General features: G+C 39.2%; 1 non-coding gene across 1 annotated transcript; it reads right to left on the bottom strand.

Annotated features, from left to right (window-relative positions):
• Positions 1–2,011: 2,011 nt before the first annotated feature.
• On the bottom strand, positions 2,012–2,083 carry TRNAR-UCU (transfer RNA arginine (anticodon UCU)). The gene has a single exon. It is a non-coding gene; the product is annotated as a tRNA-Arg (tRNA).
• Between the last annotated feature and the right edge of the window lie 8,619 nt (positions 2,084–10,702).

Here is a 10,702-nt window from a genome sequence, read left to right as displayed (position 1 = left end):
TATCGAATGAATGGATACTCTGAGATAGAACGAGAAAAAGCAAATTTGATTAATGCTACTTCTATTAGTTTGGAACAATTGGAAAAGTCTAAAAACGAAACCCTTTATTTTGAAAAACAAAGGGCAATGAATCAGGTCCGACAGCGGGTTTTCCAACAGGCCGTACAAGGAGCTCTAGGAACTCTGAATAGTTGTTTGAATACCGAGTTACATTTCCGTACGATTCGTGCTAATATTGGCATTCTCGGGTCCCTGGAATGGAAGAAATAATTAAATTAATTAGGCCTTGAACTTCTACTTTCGTTTAGAATTTAGGCATTATTTTTCCCCTTGCTTCCGAAAAAAGAGTCAAGAAACACTAATGGCAACCCTTCGAGTCGACGAAATTCATAAAATTCTCCGCGAACGTATTGAACAATATAATAGGAAAGTAGGGATTGAGAATATAGGTCGCGTAGTTCAAGTGGGGGATGGGATTGCTCGTATTATAGGTCTTGGTGAAATAATGTCAGGTGAATTAGTCGAATTTGCAGAAGGTACTAGGGGTATTGCTCTGAATTTGGAATCCAAAAATGTTGGGATTGTATTAATGGGCGATGGGTTGATGATACAAGAGGGAAGTTTTGTAAAAGCAACAGGAAGAATTGCTCAGATACCCGTGAGTGAGGCTTACTTGGGTCGTGTTGTAAATGCTCTGGCTAAACCTATTGATGGGAAAGGCGAAATTATAGCTTCCGAATCTCGCTTAATTGAATCTCCTGCTCCAAGTATAATTTCCAGGCGTTCCGTATACGAACCTCTTCAAACAGGGCTTATTGCTATCGATTCGATGATCCCTATAGGGCGCGGTCAGCGAGAGTTAATTATTGGGGACAGACAGACTGGCAAAACAGCAGTAGCCACAGATACAATTCTCAATCAAAAAGGGCAAGGTGTAATATGTGTTTATGTAGCTATCGGTCAAAGAGCATCCTCCGTAGCTCAAGTAGTAACTACTTTCCATGAGGAGGGGGCCATGGAATACACTATTGTAGTAGCTGAAATGGCGGATTCACCTGCTACATTACAATACCTCGCTCCTTATACGGGAGCAGCCCTGGCTGAGTATTTTATGTACCGCGAACGGCATACTTTAATAATTTATGATGATCTCTCCAAACAGGCACAAGCTTATCGCCAAATGTCCCTTCTATTAAGAAGACCTCCCGGACGTGAGGCTTATCCAGGGGATGTTTTTTATTTGCATTCACGCCTTTTAGAAAGAGCCGCTAAATTAAATTCTCTTTTAGGCGAAGGAAGTATGACCGCTTTACCAATAGTTGAGACTCAATCTGGAGACGTTTCCGCCTATATTCCTACTAATGTAATCTCCATTACAGATGGACAAATATTCTTATCTGCGGATCTATTCAATGCCGGAATTCGACCCGCTATTAATGTGGGTATTTCTGTTTCCAGAGTAGGATCCGCGGCTCAAATTAAAGCCATGAAACAAGTAGCTGGCAAATCAAAATTGGAACTAGCGCAATTCGCAGAGTTACAAGCCTTTGCACAATTCGCCTCTGCTCTCGATAAAACAAGTCAGAATCAATTGGCAAGGGGTCGACGATTAAGGGAATTGCTTAAACAATCCCAGGCAAATCCTCTCCCAGTGGAAGAGCAGATAGCTACTATTTATACCGGAACAAGAGGATATCTTGATTCGTTAGAAATTGAACAGGTAAATAAATTTCTGGATGAGTTACGTAAACATCTAAAAGATACTAAACCTCAATTCCAAGAAATTATATCTTCTAGCAAGACATTCACCGAGCAAGCGGAAATCCTTTTGAAGGAAGCTATTCAGGAACAGCTGGAACGGTTTTCTCTTCAGTAACAAATAAATTTTGCATGTCTACTCTTGTTAGTAGAATAGGAATCGTTGAGAAAGCTTTTTCATTTGAATCATGCAAAAAAGTTTTCTTTGTTTTTAGTTTAGTATAGTTATTTAAAGAATAGATAGAAATAAGATTGCGTCCAATAGGATTTGAACCTATACCAAAGGTTTAGAAGACCTCTGTCCTATCCATTAGACAATGGACGCTTTTCTTTCATATTTTATTCTTTCTTTTATTTTTTTGCTTCTTCCGAGAAAAAACTGTTAGACCAAAACTCTTTTAGGAAATCAAAAAATCCAGATACAAATGCATGATGTATATATTATATCATGCATATATCATAAAGAAGGAGTATGGAGGCGGTAGTGGGAATCGAACCCGCAACCCCAAGGTTATGAGCCTTATGAGCTACCAAACTGCTCTATACTCTTAAACTAAAGAGGGGTAACTAGTGGATAAAAGAGGGTTGGATACGCCCCTCTACCAATATCTATACAAATAGAATAGTCCATTTATACAGAATGGTAAAGAGGGCTCCTCTATGATTATCAATTCCAGAAATCCATACAAATACGAAAGGGTATTTTATCCTTACCAACTGGATCTTGTTGCACCCGGTAACAAACATTCATAAACCATTTCTCGAAGTACGTGTCCGGATAGCCCAAAATGTCGATAGTTAGCTCTAGGTCTTCCGGTCAAAAAACAACGTCGATGAAGGCGTGTAGGTGCACTATTACGCGGTAGGGATTGCAATTTTTCTCGCATTTTCGTTTTTTCACTCAAACTCAAGGGAGAAACTTTGCTTCTTATCTTTTTTTTTAAAGATTGACGAATCAAATGATATTTCTGTTCTAATTTCTGCCGCTTCTTCTCCCTCTGAATCAAACTTTTTTTTGCCATAATGTGTCGTTGCTATTATTACCAAGTATACGGTTCTAATCCTAGATGGAAAAATAAATAGAAAAAGAAATCTAAAAAGGCAGATCCTCCCTCTCTATCAAGAGTAATGAACTAGGTGCTGATACAGTACAAAAAAACAAACTAAATTAACCAAACTTGCCTGATGTTGAGGCAATCAAGAAAGCTGCATAAGTGAATATATAACCCACGGAAAAGTGAGCTAATCCAACCAATCTTGCTTGCACAATGGAAAGAGCCACGGGCTTATCTCTCCAGCGAATTAAATTAGCTAAAGGTGTGCGTTCATGAGCCCATGCTAAAGTCTCAATTAATTCCTGCCAATACCCCCGCCAGGAAATTAAGAACATAAATCCAGTAGCCCAAACAAGATGTCCAAATAAGAACATCCACGCCCATACCGATAAACTATTCATCCCAAAAGGATTATATCCATTGATAAGTTGTGAAGAGTTTAACCATAGGTAATCTCTTAACCATCCCATCAAATAAGTGGAGGATTCATTAAATTGTGAAACGTTGCCCTGCCATAATGTGATATGTTTCCAATGCCAATAAAAAGTAACCCACCCAATGGTATTTAACATCCAGAAAACTGCCAAATAAAATGCGTCCCAAGCAGAAATATCACAAGTACCGCCGCGCCCTGGGCCGTCACAAGGAAAACTATATCCAAAATCCTTTTTATCTGGCATTAATTTGGAACCGCGTGCATCTAAAGCGCCCTTTACTAAAATCAATGTAGTTGTATGCAAACCTAGAGCAATAGCATGATGAACCAAGAAATCCCCAGGTCCTATTGTTAAGAAAAGCGAATTACTATTCTCATTAACAGCATTCAACCATCCGGGCAACCATAGGCTTCGACCCGCATTGAAAGCGGGGCCATTCGTTGAAGATAAGAGTATATCGAACCCATATGTCGTCTTGCCATGAGCAGATTGTATCCATTGGGCAAATATAGGTTCGATCAAGATTTGCTTTTCTGGAGTACCAAAAGCAAGCATGACGTCGTTATGAACATAAAGGCCCAAGGTATGGAATCCTAGAAAGAGGCTAGCCCAACTTAAATGAGATATGATAGCTTCTTTATGGTCTAACATTCTTGCCAATACATTATCCTCATTCTGTTCCGGATTGTAATCCCTAATGAAAAAAATAGCTCCATGAGCAAAAGCCCCTGTCATGATGAACCCTGCAATATATTGGTGATGAGTATATAAAGCAGCTTGAGTAGTAAAGTCTTGTGCTATGAATGCATAAGGAGGTAAAGAGTACATATGTTGAGCTACTAAGGAAGTAATAACCCCTAAAGAAGCTAGAGCAAGACCTAACTGAAAATGAATCGAATTGTTGATTGTGTCATAAAGGCCCTTATGCCCACGCCCTAATCGACCCCCCGGAGGAGTATGCGCTTCTAAAAGATCTTTAATACTGTGCCCAATTCCGAAGTTAGTTCGATACATGTGACCGGCAATGAGAAAAATAAATGCAATAGCTAAATGATGGTGAGCCATATCGGTCAGCCACAAACTTTGTGTTTGTGGATGGAATCCCCCAAGAAGAGTTAGAATGGCAGTTCCCGCTCCTTGAGCGGTACCAAATAAATGATTACTCGAATCAGGGTTTTGGGCATAAAGATTCCATTGACCCGTCAAAAGGGGTCCCAACCCCTGGGGATAGGGTAATACATCTAAGAAATTATTCCATCGAACGTACTCCCCCCTGGATGCGGGAATAGCAACATGAACTAAATGTCCTGTCCAAGCCAAAGAACTTACCCCGAAAAGTCCTGACAAATGATGATTGAGACGAGATTCCGCGTTTTTGAACCACGAAAGGCTTGGTTTCCATTTGGGTTGTAGATGTAACCAACCCGCTATTAAGGACAGCGTAGAAAGAAATAATAGAAAAAGAGCTCCAGTATAAAGATCCTCATTGGTGCGTAATCCTATTGTATACCACCACTGATAAACTCCAGAATAAGCAATATTCACTGGACCAGCAGCACCTCCTCGAGTAAAGGCTTCCACAGCGGGTTGACCAAAATGAGGATCCCAAATCGCATGAGCAATAGGTCTTACGTGTAAAGGATCCTGTATCCATGATTCAAAATTTCCTTGCCAAGCTACATGAAACAGATTTCCGGACGTCCATAGAAAGATTATTGCTAATTGCCCAAAGTGAGAAGCAAAAATGTTCTGATAAAGACGTTCTTCAGTAATATCATCATGACTTTCGAAATCATGTGCGGTAGCAATACCAAACCAAATACGACGAGTAGTGGGGTCCTGAGCTAAGCCTTGGCTAAACCTGGGAAATCTTAATTCCATAATGCCTTTCAAATCCTCCTAGCCACTATCCTACTGCAATAATTCTCGCTAAGAAGAATGCCCATGTCGTGGCAATTCCACCCAGAAGGTAATGGGTTACTCCTACAGCGCGTCCTTGTATAATGCTCAAGGCTCTAGGCTGAGTAGCAGGAGCAACTTTTAATTTGTTATGAGCCCAAACGATAGATTCAATGAGTTCTTGCCAATAACCACGGCCGCTGAATAAAAACATTAAACTGAAGGCCCAGACAAAATGAGCACCTAAGAAAAAAAGACCATATGCAGATAATGAAGAACCATAAGACTGAATGACTTGCGATGCCTGTGCCCACAAGAAATCTCGAAGCCACCCATTAATCGTAATGGAACTCTGTGCAAAGTTTCCCCCTGTAATATGAGTTACCACCCCTTGATCACTTATAGTACCCCAAACATCCGACTGCATTTTCCAACTGAAATGGAAAATGACTACCGAAATTGCATTGTACATCCAGAATAAACCTAAGAAAACATGATCCCAGGCGGATACTTGACATGTTCCCCCTCGGCCAGGCCCATCGCAAGGAAAGCGAAAACCTAGATTTGCTTTATCGGGTATCAAACGGGAACTCCGAGCAAATAAAACACCTTTCAAAAGTATTAATACAGTCACATGTATGGTAAATGCATGAATGTGATGGACTAAAAAATCTGCGGTTCCTAATGGAATAGGTAACAAAGCCACTTTGCCACCTACTGCTACTAACTCGCCGCCTCCCCACGTTAAGCTAGTACTTGTTGTTGCACCAGGAGCTGTTACGCCAGGCGCAGTAGCATGGATATTTTGTACCCATTGAGCAAAGATAGGTTGTAATTGTATGGCAGTATCCGAAAACATATCTTGTGGACGGCCTAAAGCACTCATGGTATCATTATGAATGTACAAGCCAAAACTGTGAAAACCTAGAAATATACATACCCAGTTAAGGTGGGATATGATTGCATCGCGGTGTCTAAGGACGCGATCTAATAGATCGTTGTATCGAGTAGTTGGATCATAGTCTCTTACCATAAAAATTGCTGCATGTGCAGCAGCACCGACTATTAGAAATCCGCCAATCCACATGTGGTGTGTGAACAAGGAAAGTTGTGTACCATAGTCAGTAGCTAGGTATGGATAGGGAGGCATAGAATACATATGATGAGCTACAACAATGGTTGTAGAGCCTAGCATAGCTAGGTTAAGAGATAATTGAGCATGCCATGACGTTGTTAAGATTTCATAAAGACCCTTATGGCCTTGTCCTGTAAATGGGCCCTTGTGAGCCTCCAAAATATCTTTAAGTCCATGGCCAATACCCCAATTGGTCCTATACATATGACCTGCGATTAGGAAAAGAATAGCAATAGCTAAATGATGGTGCGCAATATCGGTCAGCCAGAGACCACCGGTTACTGGATCTAGTCCTCCGCGAAAAGTCAGAAATTCTGCGTATTTGGACCAATTTAAAGTGAAAAAAGGGGTTGCTCCTTCGGCAAAACTAGGATAAAGTTGAGCCAAAAGGTCCCGATTCAAGATAAATTCATGAGGAAGTGGTATCTCTTTAGGATCCACCCCAGCGTCAAGAAATTGGTTAATTGGTAAAGATACATGAATTTGGTGCCCCGCCCAAGAAAGAGACCCAAGTCCTAATAATCCCGCTAAGTGGTGATTCAACATGGATTCTACATCTTGGAACCAGGCCAATTTGGGAGCGGCTTTGTGATAATGGAACCAACCAGCAAAAAGCATTAACGCTGCAAAAATCAATGCACCAATTGCAGTACAATAGAGTTGTAATTCACTAGTTATTCCAGATGCTCGCCAAAGCTGAAAAAAACCAGAGGTTATTTGGATTCCTCGGAAACCCCCGCCTACATCACCATTCAATATTTCTTGCCCTACTATAGGCCAAACTACCTGAGCACTGGGTCCAATGTGAGTAGGATCACTTAGCCATGCTTCATAATTGGAAAAACGGGCGCCATGAAAGTACATGCCACTCAACCAAAGAAAGATAATGGAAAGTTGCCCGAAATGAGCACTAAAGACTTTTCGAGAAATCTCCTCCAAATCACCAGTATGACTATCGAAATCGTGAGCATCAGCATGTAGGTTCCAGATCCAAGTGGTAGTATCAGGGCCCTTAGCTAGTGTTCTTGAGAAATGGCCGGGTCTGGCCCATTCCTCAAAAGATGTTTTTACAGGATCCCTATCCACAACAATTTTTACTTCTGGTTCCGGCGAACGAATAATCATTAAGTCCTCCTCTTTCCGGACAAGACATACAAAGAGACCCGCCAACTGTCTTTTTAGTGAATCTTTGAAAGATATATATTTTGAAAGATAGATTTTGAAAGATAGATTTTGAAAGATAGATATTGTGATTAGTTCTTTTCTTTACTATCTACCATCCTTCTATTTTTTTTTTAGTTATTCACTGGAGCAATTATATATTGAAGTCAATCCGAGGCAAGTGTTCGGGTCTATTATGACATAAAGATTAGGTGCCTAACGGACATTGTTTATCTTGAAAAACAAATATTTCTCGACGTAAGAAAAAAATCTTTTTTATTTTTAATTTAAGAAACTAGTGTATTTTTTTTGAGGGCATAAGCTCCTATCTATATCTACTTTCCTTGAGCATAATATAGGGTTTTTTATTTGATTCTAAATTCCAAGATAACTCATTAGAATTATTAATAAGATGGTCCTAATATATTAGCAATATTTAGATTGCCCCCTCTTTTTATTCACTTTATTACTTCTATTCTAGACCCTATCCCTATGGTTTATTCTTATGAAATATCATATAAAATAGAAGGTATAAGAAATGGATATAATGAAATTCTTGATTCGATCTTACGACCTAATTTATTTGATTAATGGATCAACAACCAAACCACCCATTTTATGAAAAAGAAGGAGCATGGTCTTATTCAAATTCAAAGCGCTTCGTAATCTTCAACCAGTTCTGTGCTTCAATATAATTTCCCGGAGTAAGCGCTATAGCTTGTTTCCAATATTCAGCAGCTTGATCAAACCAAGCTTCCGCAATTTCCGAATCACCCTGTAGAATGGCCTGTTCTCCTCGGTCGGAATAGGAAGTTCCTTCCCTTAGAACCGTACTTGAGAGTTTCCTACCTCATACGGCTCAGAAATTGCTATCTGAATTTCCCCTATCTTAACTGAATTCGATTTATCAAAAATCGATCCAATTTGTTCTTGGGTTAAGCAGAAGAAATTAATTACCTAAGTTTCAAACCCTAATTTTTATCAATAATCAGTTTGATCTTTTTTCCCACCTTCAGAAGAATGAAGCATAGATAGATATAGAGCCTTCGTTCAAATTTTCTGAGAGGTAACTATCCCGGTTTCATATATGAAATCTCTATAGAATCCTTGAAAAAGACTTTTTTCCATAAGAAAGAAAAAAGAACTTACTATCTTTGGGATCTGATACTACACCGCTGCTTAATCCCTTAGTGGATCGGCTCTATTACATAAGCGGATTCCTAAATTTTGCCCCATATCATGGGATAAGTAAGCAGTTTTTTTTAGTTGTATCGACCCAGTCGCTCACTAATTGATCTTTACGGTGCTTTCTCTATCAATTTGAGAAACTTTATCCATAGAGTAGTAGTATAGGCCATACTTTCTTCGTTTTTTGATTCTCGTGAAGTGTCCTTCCTTCCTACAGCTGATAGGGAAAAATCGTTGTTTTTACGATCCCTATGTAGAAAGCCCTTTTTTTCTAGTATTTACTAGAAAATTTGATCCTCTCTTTTTTTTTTTTCTTTCTATAGTGGAGATAGTCGCACGTAATGACAGATCACGGCCATATTATTAAAAGCTTGCGGTAAGAAGGGGTTTCGTTCTAGTGCCCGGAAATAATATTCCAAAGCCTTTGTATGCTCTCCATTGCTTGTGTGTATAAGGCCTATGTTATAGAGTATATAACTTCGATCATAGGGATCGATTTCTAGTCGCGTAGCTTCATAATAATTTTGCAAAGCTTCCGCATAATTTCCTTCGGATTGAGCCAACATCCGTTACGGTCGTTCATTCTATTCAAAAAATCTCCGTTCCAAAACCGTACATGAGGTTTTCATCTCATACGGCTCCTCCCTTCTGTACATAATAGTACTAAGCGAAATAATCTATAGAATCAAAATAGAATTAGTCCCGTCTCATTATGAACCGAAAGGGGCTGGTATTTTTCCAAGAAATCTCTAGCCAACCTTCCCACAAGAGGTTTTTCTTAACACCAATGAATTCTATTAATGCTAGAGGAAAACGATAGCTCCAATAATTTCTTTGTTCTCAACGCCTCCTATTTAGAGGAATTAGCTACTTCAACGATCTTTGATGGTTATAGGGGTATCCAAAGTACAAACCTGATGGTTGTTTGTTATCCCAACCATTCTTCCCAGCCCTGATACCGATCAGGAAAGGGGTAATTTCTAACAAAGTTTTTCTCTTGTTGATTCCTATTTCTAGGTGTAGTGCTTTTCTCCCCTATGCTGCCTACGGATACTAATAGAGTAGGATTGGCCTGTAATCCATACCATACCATATCCTGTAGGTGTAACCTTTCGCTCAATACTCAAATCTACAATTGAAGTATCTGAAGCCGCATCAATCGAGGATACACGACGGAAGGAATTGTTAGTTCGCCTCACCTTCCCGAAGCGTGGGTTTGTTTGCTTTACAAATTTGGTTCTCTCTATGCCAACCCCCCTCTCTTTTTCGTAAGACTGAGGTATAGGTAGGGCTAAAAAAAAGCAAAAAAAAGAGTCAAATCGCACCATCTCTATAATAAGTAAATGCCTTTTTTTCTCCTGAGGTTGTCGGAATTATTCGCAATAAAATATTGGCTACAATTGAGGAGGTCTTATCAATGAAATTTCCATTTCCACGGGATCTAGGCATAATTCCCAACCCATTCTATATAGAATTGTTTTCATTCCTTCACAAAATAACATAAAAACAAACACATTCGATTCTTATAATTATAAATAGATTGATCCATATGCTCTACTCTAAATCCATATGCTTTAAATGGATAAGAGAGATATGGATTTTCCGCTCAGCTCAAATTGTATCCTTTTCCTTCTGCTTGGACACGAAGAGATATGAAATATTTGACTAAGACTGGATTTCATTCCACTTTCCTATTTCTGAACAACAACTTATGTTATCAACTATTTCGTGTTTTCAAAGTTATTAATTGTCTCATACCCTATTTTTGATTTCGATAGTATGGTGTAGCGTATCTTATGCAAACGGAATTCTAAGGTTTCTTTATTTTATTATGCAATAAGAAGAATTCTTCCATTTTCTTTTTCTTTAGTTGCGGGAAAACCCAAATTAAAACTTTTATTTTATAGCGAGCGCAATTTCTAGTAAAAAATCCTGTATCCTTCCACTTAGATCAAAAGGAATTTTTCCAATAGAACTATGGAACCCCCGAGTGGTTGCGGTTGTACCTGTACTGCAGGAATAAGAAAACTCGCTATTCACTCAGTTTATTTTCCATAATAAGTTATGTA

The sequence above is a fragment of the Triticum urartu genome, unplaced genomic scaffold (genome assembly GCF_056163025.1).
Source record: "Triticum urartu cultivar PI428250 unplaced genomic scaffold, HENAU_Tu73 scaffold2, whole genome shotgun sequence".
Classification (NCBI taxonomy): domain Eukaryota; kingdom Viridiplantae; phylum Streptophyta; class Magnoliopsida; order Poales; family Poaceae; genus Triticum; species Triticum urartu.
This window is presented reverse-complemented; position numbering and strand designations above follow the sequence as displayed.